At 44.4% G+C, this 16,958-nt stretch overlaps 1 long non-coding RNA gene across 1 annotated transcript; it reads right to left on the bottom strand.

The window, feature by feature from the left end:
• Window positions 1-9,779: 9,779 nt before the first annotated feature.
• Window positions 9,780-11,721, bottom strand: LOC107154171. Its single transcript, XR_001505029.2, has 3 exons — window positions 11,599-11,721; window positions 11,179-11,480; window positions 9,780-9,824 (listed from the first exon to the last, which is right to left on the bottom strand). It is a non-coding gene; the product is annotated as an uncharacterized LOC107154171 (long non-coding RNA).
• Between the last annotated feature and the right edge of the window lie 5,237 nt (window positions 11,722-16,958).

The following is a 16,958-nucleotide window of genomic DNA, read 5'->3' as shown; positions in this document are numbered from 1 at the left end:
AAGCAGTTACTTACTTGAAAGAGACTAATTGAATAAAACCTACAATTTTAGACCATAATCAAAGTTATCACTGTATACTCACAACTCTGGTAGAGTAAGACATGAACACCTTTCAGAATTAAATATATATATTTAATTATGTCTGTTAGTACATACATAAATAGATAATTTCCCTAGTCTAAAATAAATAGTCTTTTAGTCTCAAATACACCCATGGTTTCTAAATACCATTATTCTTTTGTAAAAAGAACCATCAATCCTTGAAGAAATGTCTATTACAAAATCTACAATAGGAAAATGGACATGGAGCCTGATCCATCTGGGAACTAAGGCTACACTAAAGGAACAAGGTGGTCATAGCCTACCAAAACAGAAACCAATTTCAATGGGACTCCAACTAGCTACACTGGAAATATTTGATCATCAAAAGAATCAACTATGAATATATGTTATAAACCACTGAATAAAATACAAATCTATTAATTGATACTTCTATTTTAATGAAGAAAGGGATATTCATGAAGAATCAAGGATATTTGATACTTCATGAATATGAAGGGATTGATACCACAAATCCCTTCTAATTGTGAAGGAGGAAGATCAATGTGCAGCAGAGAATTCAGGTGATACCACCTGAATCAGGTTCATGGCTTTGCTTCTGGACATTCCTGTGTAGTATAGGCTGAAATGTCGGGGTTGTGACCCCAGTGACACAGGGTGTGACAGATTGGAGACAGTGTGTTTGAAAGGGTAATTATGTAAAGGGAGGTCTTCTGTCTGGTTTAATTCAATGTGCCTGGTGGCCTCATAGAAAGAGGAACTTAGAACTCAGATACACCTGGGGAAGACCATGTGACACACAGAAGGACGACCCCCTGGAACTCAGAGAGGCCTCTGAGAACAGCCTGCTGGTGCTTTCCTCTCTACCTATGGATCCCACAACTGCTAGAGAATACATTTTTGCTGTTCACACCCCTGGTCAGTGGTCCTTTCTCAGATCAGCATAACAGGTACACTACCACAGACTGACAGTGAAATGTAATCAAGAGGGGACAGCAATTACTACAGGGTGGACATTCTATAAGGCAATTGTTGTGTCCTCTTGTTACAAGGTCCTGATGTTCAGGGGAACACTGCAACTGTTCCTGACTGAAAGAGTCTGGAGACCTGCCACTGAGGACTGCATGTGAACTGGGACTGCAGCATGTCCTGACCAAAGGCAGATGGGGACAGTGACGGGATTTGAGGTGGACTTGATAACTGGAGGCACAAAGTGCTAAGGCAGATCTCTAGATTCCTTGTGGTGTTGGCTTGTGAAGGAGAATGTCATTGGGAGGAGGCACATAGTAATATGTGGTGGGCCATCAGGTCTAAGCTGACTCTCAAACGGTTTCACTGGGAAAGAAGTACTTTGTGCTGTTCATAAATGTCTGAATGTTTGAAGTTTCCTCAAAGTTTTTCAAAGATGAAACATCTATCGTTGAAAGAGAAAGGTTTTTCTTATCATTTTGCAATAATCCTGACCCGTTCTTATGGCCATCTGCTATTGTCTGTTCCCAAGGGATGAAACTAGAGTTTTGGTCCCCAAACTGGTGATATTAGGAGGTGGTAGAACTTTTAGAATCTGGACCTACCGGAAGGTCCCTAGATCAGTGGGGACACTGCACTCAGAAGAAGTGAAGGCCCTTCTCATGTGACTACAGCTAGTTCCCAGGAGGATGACTTATGCAGGCCAGGCTGCTCACTCCCTGACCTATCTGGCCATTGGACCAGCACAGAGATGGTCTCTCTGACAGGTGAAACTTCTGTCCCCCATTGCATCTTTGGAATAAGATTAGAGTGAGTGTCCCCCAAATCTATAATTCTACCAAACAGCAATTGAGAGCTTTGGAAGAGGAATGTAGGTGCTGGGAACAGGAGAGTACATGCTCGCTCTCCCACCTCTAACTGGGACTCTGATTTGAAGAACCCACAAGGAGAAGATCAGAGTTTAAGGAGTACTGAGTACAGATCAGGGGACACAATGAAAATGACTCACTTCCCCCCTTTGTCTGGAAAAGTCTCATGTTTTAAGAAAAAATAAATAAATAGAAAAGATTAAGGAAGAACAGAATGATCTCCACCAAAAATAAATATTAGATGTAGTAAAAGATGTTCTGCTAAAAGTGGGTCCAGATTGTCCTTCTAGATGGTGACATAGCACACATTCTGGCACTGGCCTGTTTGTTGTGTGAACTCATGAAGCAGGAGCAGGATGGAGTGAAAGACAATGTCCTTCATAAACAGATGGGTCAAGGGACAAAGGCCCATTAATGATGCTGCATGTGACTTTGTTTCCCAGGAAGCACAGGAGTTCAACTGTACTGGCTTTTCCTCTCTTCCTCTGAGTCTGTCCATGCTGAAGGACAGGACCTGGACACTCAGTGCCCCACTTGCCCTGAGTGAGGTCATTGCTCCAGGGCAAGGTGTCAAAGCAGCAGTGTAAAAAAATGCTATTTGCTATTTTATTGCCTGCCCATCACATTAAAATAAAAATTTCATGAGGCCAGGGTTTCTGACTGATGTGTTCAAGTCCCTGGGCCCAGCACTGGTCAGGAGGCTGTGGGTGCACAACATTATAAACAGTTTTCATCTTGGGTAGGGATAAAAGAGGACCCGTCCTAACAGAGTTTGGGACCTGAAATTGTCATTTGTTACCCCAGGAGGAGCCGTTGGCACCTTAGATCCCTCAGGGACAGAGGGACTGGGGAGGACACAGGTTGATAATGAGAAGCAAGGTGACCTGAAGAGCAGTGATGAGGGTGATTGTCACTCAGGTGGTGGCTCCTGTTCTGAGAAGTGTCTGTGCTGAGGGAAGCAACAGAGGGCTGGGTGGATATGTCCCGGTGCCTTCTAGTGGCCAAAGAGGAACTTGAAGTGTGTATTTGAAGTTCAGATGTGACCTTGGATGGAGACAGAGCTTGTGCTCTCTCTCCTCATTGTGTCCAGTGACAGGAGCATATTCCATGCACCTACACCACATGCAAATATTTCAATAATGTTTAGAAGTCATGTGCTCACCTGCACTGAGAGTGTGATGTAAAATGACTCATTTATCCTAACTGCAGCAGAGTTGAAAGTGGACATTTGTGAGAAGATGTCATTTGGGAAGGTTGATGAAAACTGCAGCTGCACCTGGATTTCTGATCATTTCCTTGGAACATGATCCTTCTCCTTTGGCTCTGGCCCTATTTTGTCCCTTCTGACACCTGTCCTCAGGCTTCTCCATATGTGGACTTTGCTTTGACACTCTGGTGTTTGTCAGAATCTGAGGGATCAAGGCCAGCTGCTCAGAGCTCTGTAAACACACTTTTCCTGGAAGTAGGGCCTGAGCACACATGGTGAGCACCAGCAAGATGGTGACACAGCCCAGATCCTCCTCTGCATGGTGCTCGGGGACTCAGCTGAGAGGTTCACACAAGTGTGATCCTTACAAAATTACACAGTGATTGCAATGTGCACAAAGAAAAATCATATAAACCAACCTGATTCTTTGTTAAGAATCAAAAAATCTACATTTGAGAAATATTTTAATACACTGGTAGTGGGTGTGTGATCCATGTATGTTCTTGATTGCAGGGACTTGTGGGGACCTTGTGATGATCAGTCTCCAGGCTCCCTGGCTGTGTCTGCCTGAGAGGGGGTCACCATCAGTAGCAAGTCCAGCCAGTATTTTTATTTTGAATATTTATTTTTATTTAGAGATGGACACAAGATCTTTGTTTTATTTTATGTGGAACTGAGGATCAAACCCAGTGCCTCGTGCATGCTAGGCAAGCACTGACCTCTGAGCCAAAAGCCTAGCCCCTCCAGTCAGTGTTGTGTCCAACCAGAAGGAAAACTTGGACTAGGAAGAGCAGAGACCTGATGTTAACTGCTGACACCCACCCAGGGCCCTGGGGGCCCATGCAGGTTCAATGGCAGTGGTCAGGGACAGATTTCACTCACACTACCAGAAGCCCCAGGCTGAGGACCTGGAAGGTTCCTGCTGTCCCTGTGCTCTCTGCTCCTGCCACAGTGCTTTGGCCTCCCACAAATGTTCTCCCCAGGGCCTCAGTCAGCGAGTCTTGGCTGTAAACACTGCTTCCATCCTGCTCAGCCCTGTTTCTCGTGATTGTATCAAAGCCTCATCTCCAGCACAGTCATGGGAGAATGTGCAACTCTGGGGAAGATTGAGTAGAGCAGCTGCCCTGAGTGTGGAGCACCAGGAAGCCTTGGCCTGCGTCTCTGTGGTGACTGTGGGGAACTTGCTGTTAGGTGTCCAAACATCTGCCTGCCTGACATCTCCATACAGTTGCGTTCACATTTCTGGTCAACATGAGGCTCCCGCTGCATCTCGTGGCCCAGGGCCAGGGTGCTCAGGCCCTGACAGAGAAATTCCTCTCCTGTGCCTGAAGACGTGGCCCTTGACATTTTGCTCTTGGTGATGTCACCTTGCCCCATGGCTCCCTCACCTGAGAGCTTCCCAGGCTCAATGCGCAGGACCTTATTTTCCAAGCTGGCTCCACCAGACTTAGTCAGCCTCTCTAACCACCCCTGTCCAGCAGCCCCTCCAGTCAGCCACTTCTGGTCTGATTCTTGCATTTGCATGGTGATCTATTTCAGAATTGGATTTTTCCTCCTTTCTTTTCCTCTAAGTCACAAGTATTCTCATGTCCCAATGCCTCTGTGAAGGCCTTCTCAGTGGGTGTAGCCTGTGGTGCTTTCTGTCACTGCCCTCAGCCTGCTCTGTTAACTTGTCCACAATTGCCTCATGCCTGTGACTTGTCTGTCAATCATGGGTCACATCCAGACTTGAAATTCAAGCCCTGTGGTCAGTTTTCCACCCTTATCTTGCCTGGTCTTACCTTACTAGTTTCTAGGACACATAATCACGGAATTGGGTTATGGTCTCCTGTATGTGCTGCACTGTTCTAAGTAATTAACTGTGTTAAAAATATGGGTAGACAGAGTCGGACATGTGGTGCATGCCTGTAATCTCAGTTACTTGGGAGGCTGAGGCAGGAAGATGGTAGGTTCAAGGCCAGTCTCAGCAACTTTAAGAGGCTCTAAGCAAATTAGCAAGATGCTACCTCAAAAAAAAAAAAAAAAAAAAAAGCTGGCATGTGATATATATATATATTTTTTTTTTTTTCACCAAATGTGGTGAAAATGCTTCTTTAAATACTAGTTTGCTGACTTGTGTTCATAAAACAGAAGAATCACTTGGGGTGCTGTTAAAATGCAAATGCCCTATACTAAGTTGGAGAATGCTGATCTATCAGGTAACTTTGTACATGGAGAATACATATTTCTCACAAGACTCTTGAGTCTGAACTTCAGTCCATCCAGAAACACTCTAGTTCCTAATAAATAATTTTGATTTGAAAAATCTATGCTATTTTTTGTGATAATTACCAAAAAGAAACGGTAAGGGAAGCTTGAAAAATGAGTGAGGTCCCTTCTTCATCCCTCAGTAGCTCTTCTTTAGTCCTATGACTGGAAGGAGAGTCTCTCTTGGTTTTTTAGGAGGGGTAGCTTGTCCACTGTAACAAAGAATCACCAGTGAACATGGCTGCAGTCCCTTGGAAGCTCACCAGTAGTAGGTTGTTCTCATTTTCCTTCCCTTTTACACCCACAGCCAAGCTTTCTTACATTCATCCCAGGGTTATATTTGCAATATAAGGTACAGTAATCTGTACAGTTACTCCATCTTTGCTGCTACTGGATATCTAATTGTGGCTTTCCACCCTCCCATGGCCAATCTCTCTCCTCTTAAGGTCATGTACTGGAGATGCATATGGTAGTGGTGAAGAACCTTCAAGAATTAAAAAAATTTTAGTCATGCAGGTGAGAGATGATGCAGGTTGGATATAGGTCAGTTTTAGAGAAAAAGATCAATAAGAGGTTTTCTGTACAGAAAGTCAAAAGAAAACAGGAGAAAGTTAAGTAATAAAAGCCTGTTTATTAAATTTTCTCATTGGCATCATTTCTTTTTTTAATATTTATTTTTTAGTTGTAGTTGGACACAATACCTTTACTTCACTTATTTATTTTTATGTGGTGCTAAGGAGCAAACCCAGGATCTCGCAGATGCAAGGCGAACACTCTACTGCTGAGCTACAACGCCTGCCCCCAGTTTATTTCTTAAGTAATCCTCAAGTCAGGCACAACTTCATCCTCATGGTAAATTAGTTCAATACCAAATTATTTCACACCTGAACTGTTACAAGGTCTTCTCCCTCCTTCTTGCCTTCATCCAATTCACACTCCCCACTGCCACCACTGAGATTTTTCTAGAGCCAGCTTACCCAATATGTCAGCCAAGAGGCACATCTGGATATCTACACTTAAGTTTAAAGTTGAATTTATCTGATCACATTTCAAGTACTCCTGTGGTTATGGCTTCTCATACTCAATAGAAAAAAAAAATGATAGAACATTTTCGTCCTTATTGAAAGTGCTATCCCTGCTGTCCAGTAGAACGAACAAACAAGGTGCTCATGTCTCTACTCGGCTTGATACCATTATATGTTTCTCATCACATAGGAGATAAAGTTTGAAATCCTTGGTAGGCTCAGTTGACCTTGGCTTTCTTTTCTGCCCCTGCACTTGCCTGCCTTGTACCCTCTTCTCCAGGCTTTTCTAAATGTCCCTCATTCCACAATGTGTCTCCATGACCTTCCACATAGTCCTACCTTCTGCTGAGAGTGCCCTTCTCCACTTACCCCCCTGTATCACTCCAATGTATTCTTCAAAATCTAATTTAGGAATTGCCATGTTTGACAGGTTTGATGGTTAACTTTTGGTGTCAATTTGACTAGAGTCAGAGGAACTCAGATAGTTAGTAAAATTTCATTTGTGGGCATGTCTGTGAGAGTGTTTTCAAAAAAGAATTTCATTTCAATCAGTAGCTGAGAAAAGAAGATCCACCCTCACCGATGGGGGCAGTCCTCCTCTGCCACATCCAGGTCCAGGACAGAACAAAGATGCCTTGAGCTAGGACATCCATCTTTACCAACCTGCAGACAGCAGAGCTCCTAATCCTCCAGAATCCAGATTCTGGGATTTATTGACACCAGCACCTCCCCATCACCACACTCCTGCCCCATTCTGGGGCCTCCACCTTGAACTGAGAGTCACACAATTAGATCCTCTGGTTCTCAGACCTTCAGACTTGGACTGAATTACACACCTGCCTTCCTGATTCTCCAGCTTAGGGAGTTCATAACCCACTTGAATCAAAGTGTGAAATATGATATATCAAGAACTATGTAATGTTTTGAACAACCAACAATAAAAAATTTTAAAAAAGAACATTTTTTTTAAAACTTGGAATGAAGTTAATGGAACATTTTGGCAAGAGCATAAAACAGGGCATGAGACTCAAAAGATCAGATTTTACTTTTCCCTAGATACTTACCCCAGAGCAAAAGCCAGAAAAGAAAAAGAAAAAAATAATAATAATGAGAGATTAACTTAATTATCTTTTTAAAGGCACCACCTAGAAAAAAGTTCTACATTCAAAAGTCAAATTCTAAAGTCTCAATATCCTTGAAATGTCTAGAAGCAAAATATTTTCCCCCAAAATCAGGAAAAGTATCTTCCACTTCTAATGTTTTATAACTCAAGGTACTTAAATATGGGACCTACAAATATTAGGGGGCATTTATTAATTCACAATGATGGTTAGGAAGCTGAAACAAGATTTTGGGAGTTTTGGTTGTCTACTGTTATACCAAACCCAGTGGCTTAAAAAACGTCATTTGTTTTATCTGAATTCAGCAATCTGGGCTGAGATCAGCTGGGCAGTTCTTCTGCTGGTCTTTTCTGAGGTCTCTCTTAGGTACTGCCCTCTAAGGCATTCAATGGAACCGTGACATTCGGGAAGTCTTTACTTCACATATTTTGTGCATCTCACATGGTTGGACTTTCTTGCACCTTAGAATCTGTGTTCAAAAGAGAAACAGCTTACTACGCTCTGCTTGATGAGCAGATGATCATGCCTGCTGATGTCCCACTTGCTGAAGCAAGTCACATGACCCAGCCCAGCCTCAGTGTAAGAAGCAATAACACAAGGGCATGAATTCTGAGAGGTGCAATTCATTGGGGTGCAACAATGTAACAGTCTATCATGCTAATGGAAAAAGTGTAAAGGTTATAAAATGTAAATTTTATAATTTTTTATGAATAAGGCAGAATTAGACTAACTAGAAAATCAGCTGATGTTCTAGAGTTTTATAGAATAGTATTTGGAGATGCTTTTAGGGGTTTGTGGACATATATAAACTCACCAGATTAGATGGGCCAAGCATAATGATAAACTTACAAGTATTTATTGAGTGCCTAGTAAGTCATTATCACTAGGCAAAGTGGTGTGCAAGATACATTTTACTTGGATTCAGAGTGCTTGCAATGGGGTTGGAGAATATCAATAATAAAAATGATGTTGAAAATAATTTAAGATAGAATATAACTAATTGTTACATTTTTATCAATATAGGATGTAAATTAGTAAAGAATTTCAAACTTTTAATCATGGTTTATTCAGATTCATCCTTCAACACATGGAGAGGTGGTCTTAGAACCCATTGAGAATCTAAATCTGAGCATGTGGAATTGACCGGAGCTATCATCTGACTCTACTGGCCCTTCTCTTGGAGATGAAAGACACTGGTCCCATGAATGCAGAGATCAAGAGAAATCAACAGCTTCAAGAAAGTAATTAGATTTTCTCAAACCTGAGACCTTGTCCTTTGAGAAGGCAGGGCTCTTGAAAGTCAATTTGTCAACTGGTTTCTTTGTCTGCATAACTGATGATCTGGCCACAGGACATCATTCAACTACATGGGAAGAGGCTGAGAGCTGCACATTTGTGAGGAATGGTTGGAAGTGTAATGGCATGCGGAGCCACAGATCCTCCTGGATACAGGGTACTGCAGTCCAGGGAAGGAAGAAGACTGTTTCAACTTCAGGCTCTGGTACTGCTTTTATTCCATGAATATTTATCAGGTACCTACTTGTGTGCCATACATTCTGCTAGATTACGGGGATACAAAACGAGTTAAACCTGGTGTCTGCTCACAACCTAGTGAGTGGCAGATATCAGCATTGCAATAGAGGCATGAATATAGGCTGTGCCAGCGCAGTGATAGGAATGGCCACTTAGGGTGAGTGGAGTGTCCACAATGGGGCCAGAGAAAGCCTCCTTCCTTAAGGTTTTCCAAAGAAACAGAACCAGTAGGCATCATTTCTATTAGGAAAATTACTCTGATTTTCAAAGAAAAAGAGGCTCTGATTTTCCTGGACCCATTAATGTGTGTTATGTCAATTTCCCAGGAGGGATTAGTTATGAGCATAAAAATGAAAATAAACTCTCTAGTCCTTCTTGAAATTTTGTAGTAAATTGAGCAACATGGAGAAAACATTAATTATTTTACATTAAATTTTGACTTTACAGTTAAAAGTTATATGGGCTGTGGCTGGCTCTGAAGCCAGGTCTGTTTGAATTTAGATGCATTTCTTCCACATGGCCACAGTCTTCCCAAAGGTGCAGCATAGCCTCTGCGGTGGAAGGAGAGGATCCAAACTGAAGGCGGGGAATCTCAGTTCCTGCTGCCTGTGCCCACTCCCTGCTGACCTCACCTGAAACTCAGGCCTCTGCAGGTTCTTCTGCAAAACACAGCCCTGTAGCCCTCCCTGCCCTACCTATCTTCATTCCAGATGTGGAGAGGGGTGTGCCTTGCACTGCCCTGACCCTCCCTCCTGCCCTCTGCCCCCATTTCTGACTCAGTCCTCCCATCTAACTCTCCCCTGTGAATCTAATCTGTACCCCAGACATGGAGACCAATGAGCACAGAGCAAGCAAAACCCTCCTCTCTCCTCGGGTGCTGTGAATAGACCCCATGTGAGGGAGAATTATCTAGGTATTTCTACTTCAGAATAGCTCTGGAAAGATCCATTCTTAGAATAAAGGTTTTCTGCCTCATGTCAATGTAGAAACCAAATGACAGCAATGTAACAATGTTTAGTGGGGCAGTGGATGGCCACTGCCAGGGTGTCTCTGTCCCTTCCCTTGCATGAGTCCCTACTGCTGCCTCCAAAGACCACCATCACCTCCTGGGCTTAGAGCAGCCCAGGCTGGTTATCTCAGGGTCCTGGAGCTCAGATTCCCACTGAGCTGAAACCAGGGCAGGAGGGCTGGGTGCCTTCTGCAGGCTCCTGAGGACAGAATTCAGCTCCAGGCTTTCCAGCTCCTAGGTTTTCTCACTTCCTTCTCCTGTCTCCTCCCTCTGTCTCTCAAGACCTCTCAACATTGTCCCATCCCCTGACTGTGACTGTCACTCCTTCCCACTCTAAGGGCCCTAGTGATTATATTGCTCTCCTGCAGGATATTCAGGAAAATCTCCAAGTCCTGAATCTTTATCATAATCCCACCTCCCTTTGTTGATGTAAGGTAATATTCTTAGAATTTCAGGATCAGAATATGGGTGTTTATTGATTTCCTATAGAATGTCTCAGTGAAGGCAATTCCTTGACATTGGGAAGTCATAAAAGTGCATAATTCATTGTCTCCTGCAGGTGACACATGGAGGCAGGGGAAGGGGAGAATCACCTGGTGAGTACTAGAGTCCATGGGCAGCTTCAGAGCACAACCTCAGGAATTCTGCACAGCTCTGAGGACCCCAGGGTTGAGCACTCTTTAATTTCAGTAGAATATTCTCTATGGATTCTGGGTGAGCAGCAAGGATTCCTGTTTCTTGTGTCAGCTTCTCTGACTCTCATACCCCAGGACATCACAGGGAGGATTAGATGTCTGTTTTCTCACCTAGAAAATTCCCAATTGGAACACCATTAGGGGCTTGCGTGTTGATGTATGAATCCAATGGAAACCATAACCAAATTCCCCATGTCTAACAAAGGCTTTCATTGATTTCAGGGGAGCATAATCATGTCTGTTTCTCTTGGGCTGAGGAGGAACAACTAGCGGGGGTACAGAGGATCCTCTTTGGCTCTTTCTACCAAAATCTCCCAGTGACCCTCAGAGCCTGGTGCCTCTGGGCAGTGCCCTCAGCAGGTGGAGGCAGCAGGAGGAGCAGCTGGGGCAGCCCAGCCTCCCACTTCTGCTCCCTGGGAGGTTTTTGTCATGGCCTGTCTTACTGTGGGAGGGGAACCATTATACTGCTGACAGTAATAAGTGGCAAAATCTTCAGGCTCCAGGCTGCTGATGGTGAGAGTGAAATCTGTGCCAGATCCACTGCCACTGAACATCGAGGGAACCCCAGATTCCAAATTGTTTGCATGATAGATGAGGAGTTTAGGAGCTTGCCCTGGTTTCTGTTGGTACCAGGCTAAACCTGTGCCAATGCTCTGACTGGCCCTGCAGGTGATGGTGACTCTGTCTCCTAGAGATGCAGACAGGGAGGAGGTAGGCTGTGTCATCTGGATGTCACATCTCACACCTAACATTGAAAACATATGAACAAACAAAAATTATTCATATTAAAAGGCACTTCTTTGTTTGGCCAGCAACCCTAAAAACAGTAGGCTGATTAACTCCCCAGTGCTGTCCCTCCTTACCTGGGAGCCAGAGGAGCAGGAGCACCAGGAGCTTAGCAGGGGCCCTCATGGCCATGCTGTGTCCTGTCTCAGACTGACTCCTTCACAAGATGTGACCGGCATATTGAAGAAGTCCTCAGGGCAGTGGGCTGTACTGTGGGCACATGCAAATCAGGAAAGCTGGGCAGGGCTGGGCACAGCTGCAGGGCTGGCTCCTGCCAGTCACTCAGCACAGGTCCAGGGTGCCCAAGTGTCTCTAGAGTAAACAGATCACCATGGACTTGGCAGTGGATAATGTGTTTTGTGTGACAAAGGACAGCATCTTCTTTGTGCCCTGAGTGTAGAGTATTACTTGATCTCTGGAAGGTGGCCATGTGCTTTCTTGGTCTCCATTTCATCCTGACAGGGTCTGTCAGTCAGGACAGAAATACATTAACTGCAATTAAGTTAAATGAGGGTTGCTTGATCTTCCACAGATATTAGTAGGATGAGACCAGCTCCTCTTTGGTCCATTTCCCTTGTGCCCTTTCTGTGAATGACAAAATCAAAGTAAATATGGGGGAGGGTCACAATTTATAAGAAGGAGTAGGATCTGTCCTCACTTACTCTTCTTCTCATCTCCAGCTAAGCAAGAGATTGTCCATGAATGCTGTGTCCCTCTACATACATCCAAGTCATCCAAGGTCAGGAAGTGTCTATGTCTACCAGAGGAATAAGAGTGAACTTCTTGTCTCTGCTTGTGATTATCTATATCCACATTTAATCTTCCTTGGATTCACAGATTACAGCTCCTCCTCTGTATTATATAGTAATCAAATCAAAGTCTTCAGAAGAGGAGGTTCCCTCACTGCAATGCTCCTCATTGACACCCTTGAATCTACAAAGTTCCTAAAAACTGCATATTCTAATCTTGTTCATCTCCTAGTTCAGAATGGAGCAGAGTTATTAATGGCTGCCCTCAGGGCCCCTGGATTTAGGCAGGGTAAAGTGATAAAGAAGCAGGTAAGCAAGTGAAAAAGAGTTCAGCAGGGATTGAAGGGAAATGTGGGTTCTGGAGATTGTCCCCTCTCCTCCCAACACACCCACACACCTGCAGCACTCTGACCACTAATTGGCCATATCCAACTTTGTACCCCATAGAGTGTCCCCCTAACCATGCCTGGACTCTGTTCCTTACATAGGAACCTCATCCCTCTGAGTACTCTGCCCTTTCCTCTTTCTTGGGTGCCCAAAGTGAGTCAAAGGTACAACTAATCCCAATTAGTGGCACCCTCAGGACCAATAAGACTGCACTCACACACATTTCTCCCTCACCCTGCTTGAGTCCTGCAGTCCTAAAACAGCCATTAGAATTGGGTTCTTTAGGGAACTACTAGATACTTGGTGATGGCAGAAATGCACACTTAGGAATCACAAGAAATTCAAGGGCATCAACGAGCACTTGGTAGAAGAAGGACCTCCATCTCTGAAGACAGTGACTGGAGTTAAGGGATTATAGTGAGCAGAAGCATAAACCTGAGCATCTGGGGACAGCAGGCATGGATATGTGTAATCATGAGCAGCTAGGACAGAAGCTCATAATGCTCAGATGGGAAGGGAGAAATCCCTGATCTTGGATGGCTTTGATGGAAGCAGTGGGATCAAGCCTTCAGAGATGAGGAAGAAAGATGCTTAGCTGTACATGACAGCTGGGTCAGGTAGGTGACACTCTTCAAAATAGATTGTGGCTCCCCATGTTTTCCTATTGCTTCCCTGTATGAACCATAGTTTCAGGGAATCAGAGTAAAGAGGAAGCTGCCCTGACCTCAGTGATATGCATGGGAACCAAGAAAAGGAGCTAGAACACTCATGCATATGGTGGAATTGTGTCCTAATGGACAGTTCCTGTCATAGTTGGAATCTAGCAAGCTCAGAATGTGCTGAAGCTAGAGGAGATGAAACTAACAGGCCATGCAGAGGGGGCAAGACTGAGGCTGTTTGTTGCCCCCCCAAAAAAAAAAATTAGAAAATACTCTGTGAGAAATATGTGATGCCCGGGGAAATGGGCAGACACTAAATTTCTGCTGAATGAGTGAGAAGAGCTAGTCCAGCATCTGTGCCAAGCCCTGCCAAGCCCTGTGGATTTGCATGTGCCCAGAGTACAGCCCCACTCCCTGAGGACTTCTTCTTTGTGTGGTCACAGTCTGTGAAGAAGTTGGTTTCAGTCAGGACATTGCATGGACATAAGGGTGCCTACATGACTCCTGTGGACCCTGCTACTTTTATTTTAAAGCAGGTGTCACAGTCTGGCTGGGCACAAATCACGAGCCACTGAAGCAGGATCAAACTTTATTTCTGAACTCTACCTGTACACTCCACACACGCTCCCCAGGAACTCTCCCAAACGCCACCCACGCAGCTCCTCCAGGAACACACCACATGGAAATCCCTCCTCTGGCACTTCCCCAACCAATGCAAACTCTTCAGGAATCCCCGCAAGAGCTCAACCAGAACTCAACAGGAACTCCACAAGAACTCGAAAGGCATCATCTTAATGGCTCACTGGCATCACCTCTCAACCACTACTTCTGGCAAAAATGCCATGGGTCATCCCGACTCGGCTGTGGCCCTCAACAAGCAGGAAGTTTCAACACTTGGGGATTTACCCAGCACAGTGAGGTCCGATGTACTTGGTCTATAAACGCATACTCTCATAACAAGGTTCAGCATGTGGATATTGGTTTTTATGTTTTCAATCTCAGATGCCAGGTGTGACATCCAGATGACACAGTCTTCATAAATGGAAGAAGAATTTAGTAGGAATTCTCCATAAATGGAGGAAAACAATTGTAGATCCAAGGGTGTCAATGAGGAATTTTGGCATAGAGGGGACCTCTCTTACTGAAGACATTGATATGATTACTAAAGAATACAGAGGAGGAGCTATAGTCTGTAAATCCAAGGAACACCAAATGTGGATATAGATAATCACAATCCAGGTCTACAGCTTAAGGAGACAGAATCACAGTGTCCCACTAGGCAAGTCAGAGCCTTAGGTATTGACACTGATAACAATAGGAAGCAGGGAAAGCTCCAATTTCCTGATGTATTCTGGAACCATTTTCCAATATGAGGTCCCATCCAGGGTCAGGGGCAGAGGATCCAGAACAGATTTAACATCCAGCATAAGCAGCCTGGAGCCTGAAGATGTTGCCACTTACTACTGTCAATGGCATAGCAGTTTGCTGCCCAAAGTGACACAGGCCATGACATCAATGTCCCGGGAAAGTGTAAGGCTAGGATGCCCCAGCTGCTCCTTCTGCTGCCTCCACCTGCTGAAGGCACTGCTCAGAGGCAGCCAGGCTCTGAAGCACATTGTCTGGAAGGGGAGAGGATAGCTCTTTGTGTATTCACCATCTTTACTTCCCCTCAGCTCCTCTGGAGAAGACCAGAGTGTGTCTCCCCTTATTTCCTAAATGACGCAGAGTAGTGAAGGTTGGGAGTCCACATAGTGGTATCACATGCGATTTATACAGCTAACAGATACTCAAAGCAGAACTGACTTTAATACAGGGATTGAAGTTCACACTACAGACATTAATTGTATTAGCAGGTCTGGTTGTTAGGGATATTGGTCTTAAAAATAGGGGATTCTGTTTCTCCCCATAATCCTGAACTCATCTGTCAGTGTAGGTAAAGACTGCCTAATTCTGTATTCTCAGAGTGCTTTAGAGAACTCCAGACTGGAGGTGGTACTCTTAGCCTCCTATACCTTATAACCTGGTCATTCTGCTGATATCTCCTCTGTCTATAAAAACTGCCTAATTTGGGCTGGGCATGGTAGCACATGCTTGTAATCCCAGTGTCTTAGGAGGCTGAGGCAGGAGGATTGTGTGTTCAAAGCAGCCTCAAGAAAAAGCAAGGTGCTAAGCATATCAGTGAGACCCTGTCTCTAAATAAAATACAAAAATAGGGCTGGGGATGTGGCTAAGTGGTTGAGTGTTCCTGAGTTCAATCCTGGCACACACACACACACACACACACACACACACACACAGACTGCCTAATTTTGTATTATCATTGTCTTCCAGAGAGGTCCAAACTGCAGATGGTCCTCTCAGTCTCCTGTACCTCTTCACCTGGTGATTCCACTGATATCTCCTCTGTCTATGCCTTTGACAATAGGTGCTTGTGGGTGTAGAATTATTCACTATGGTGTCTGAATCATACAAGTGCCTCAGTTGAGCAATTCTATAGGAACACATAATAGAAAAATGGATTCTGTGATCTGTGCTCCCCAAGGTGATGGTGACCATGGACAGCTGACAACAGACAACAGTACCCTCTTATAGCCACTATTATCCCAACTCTCATGTTTCCACAAAATAATTGATTCATAATATGTGGAGATGATATTTCAAGTATTATCCAATCTGAGATGAGGAGGAAATTTCACAAAGTAAACTGAAAATGATGAAAATAATTCAGTATGCAAAAATAATTCTTATTTTTACAGTGGGATTAGCAAAAGCTAAGGAAAAAGCATGGAGCCCATTAAAGAGAAATAAGTATGTGCTACAACAAAACTTTCCCTTAAGAGACAAATGACTTGTAATTCAAAGTAGGCCAGCAGGTGGCAGCACCAGACATATTGAGATTATTGAAATGGAGAGCAGCTGACTGTCCTACACACCTAGGAGGAACAGCTGTCTTTAACAAGGTGCAGGTGTGCTCATCAGCTTCCCACCACTGTGAGCAAACACCTCTGCACAGCACCTTGTGGGGAAAAGACTGATCTTGATTCTTGGTTTCAGAGGTTTCATGCCACAGACCATGGCACTTTGGCTGGGGTCTGTGTGCCACAGACCGTGGCACCCCATGACAGGGCTTCTGTGGCAGGTCAGAGCTGCTCACCTCAGGAAGCAAGGAAGAGGGGAGAGAGAGAACAAGAGGGAGAGAGAGGTGTCAAGGAAAAGGCACACCTTCCTGTCATGCCTCAGTCGCTTTTCAGGGACTGTCATAGGAAGACACATCTCCTTGGTCTCATTGGCTCAGATAGTAAAGATGTGTCTTCTCAATGTTCTACAGGCTGAAGGTGCAAAGTCAAGAGGTAGCAGATGACCCCTCTGTCATCGGCTGTCTTCATAGGGCTCCCTTCTTGTCTGTCTTCACAGGCTTCTCCTTGTGGCCTGAGAGGGATGGAGAGAGCTCCCTGGACAGAGAGCTCCCTGGACATCTATTCAGAAGGACATGGTTCCTGTGGGATCAGCCTCACCTGGATGACCTGGTTTAACCTCCATTCCTTCTTATAGACGACTTCTGCATACACACCAACAATGAGGTGAGGCGTCAACATATGAATGGGGGCAGTTTTACTAATTCTAAAGAAGTGGCCTTAGTGA

This window comes from Marmota marmota, unplaced genomic scaffold (assembly GCF_001458135.2).
Source record: "Marmota marmota marmota unplaced genomic scaffold, marMar, whole genome shotgun sequence".
Classification (NCBI taxonomy): Eukaryota; Metazoa; Chordata; class Mammalia; order Rodentia; family Sciuridae; genus Marmota; species Marmota marmota.
Note: the sequence above shows the minus strand (reverse complement) of the source record. Positions and strands in the feature narration are given on the sequence as shown.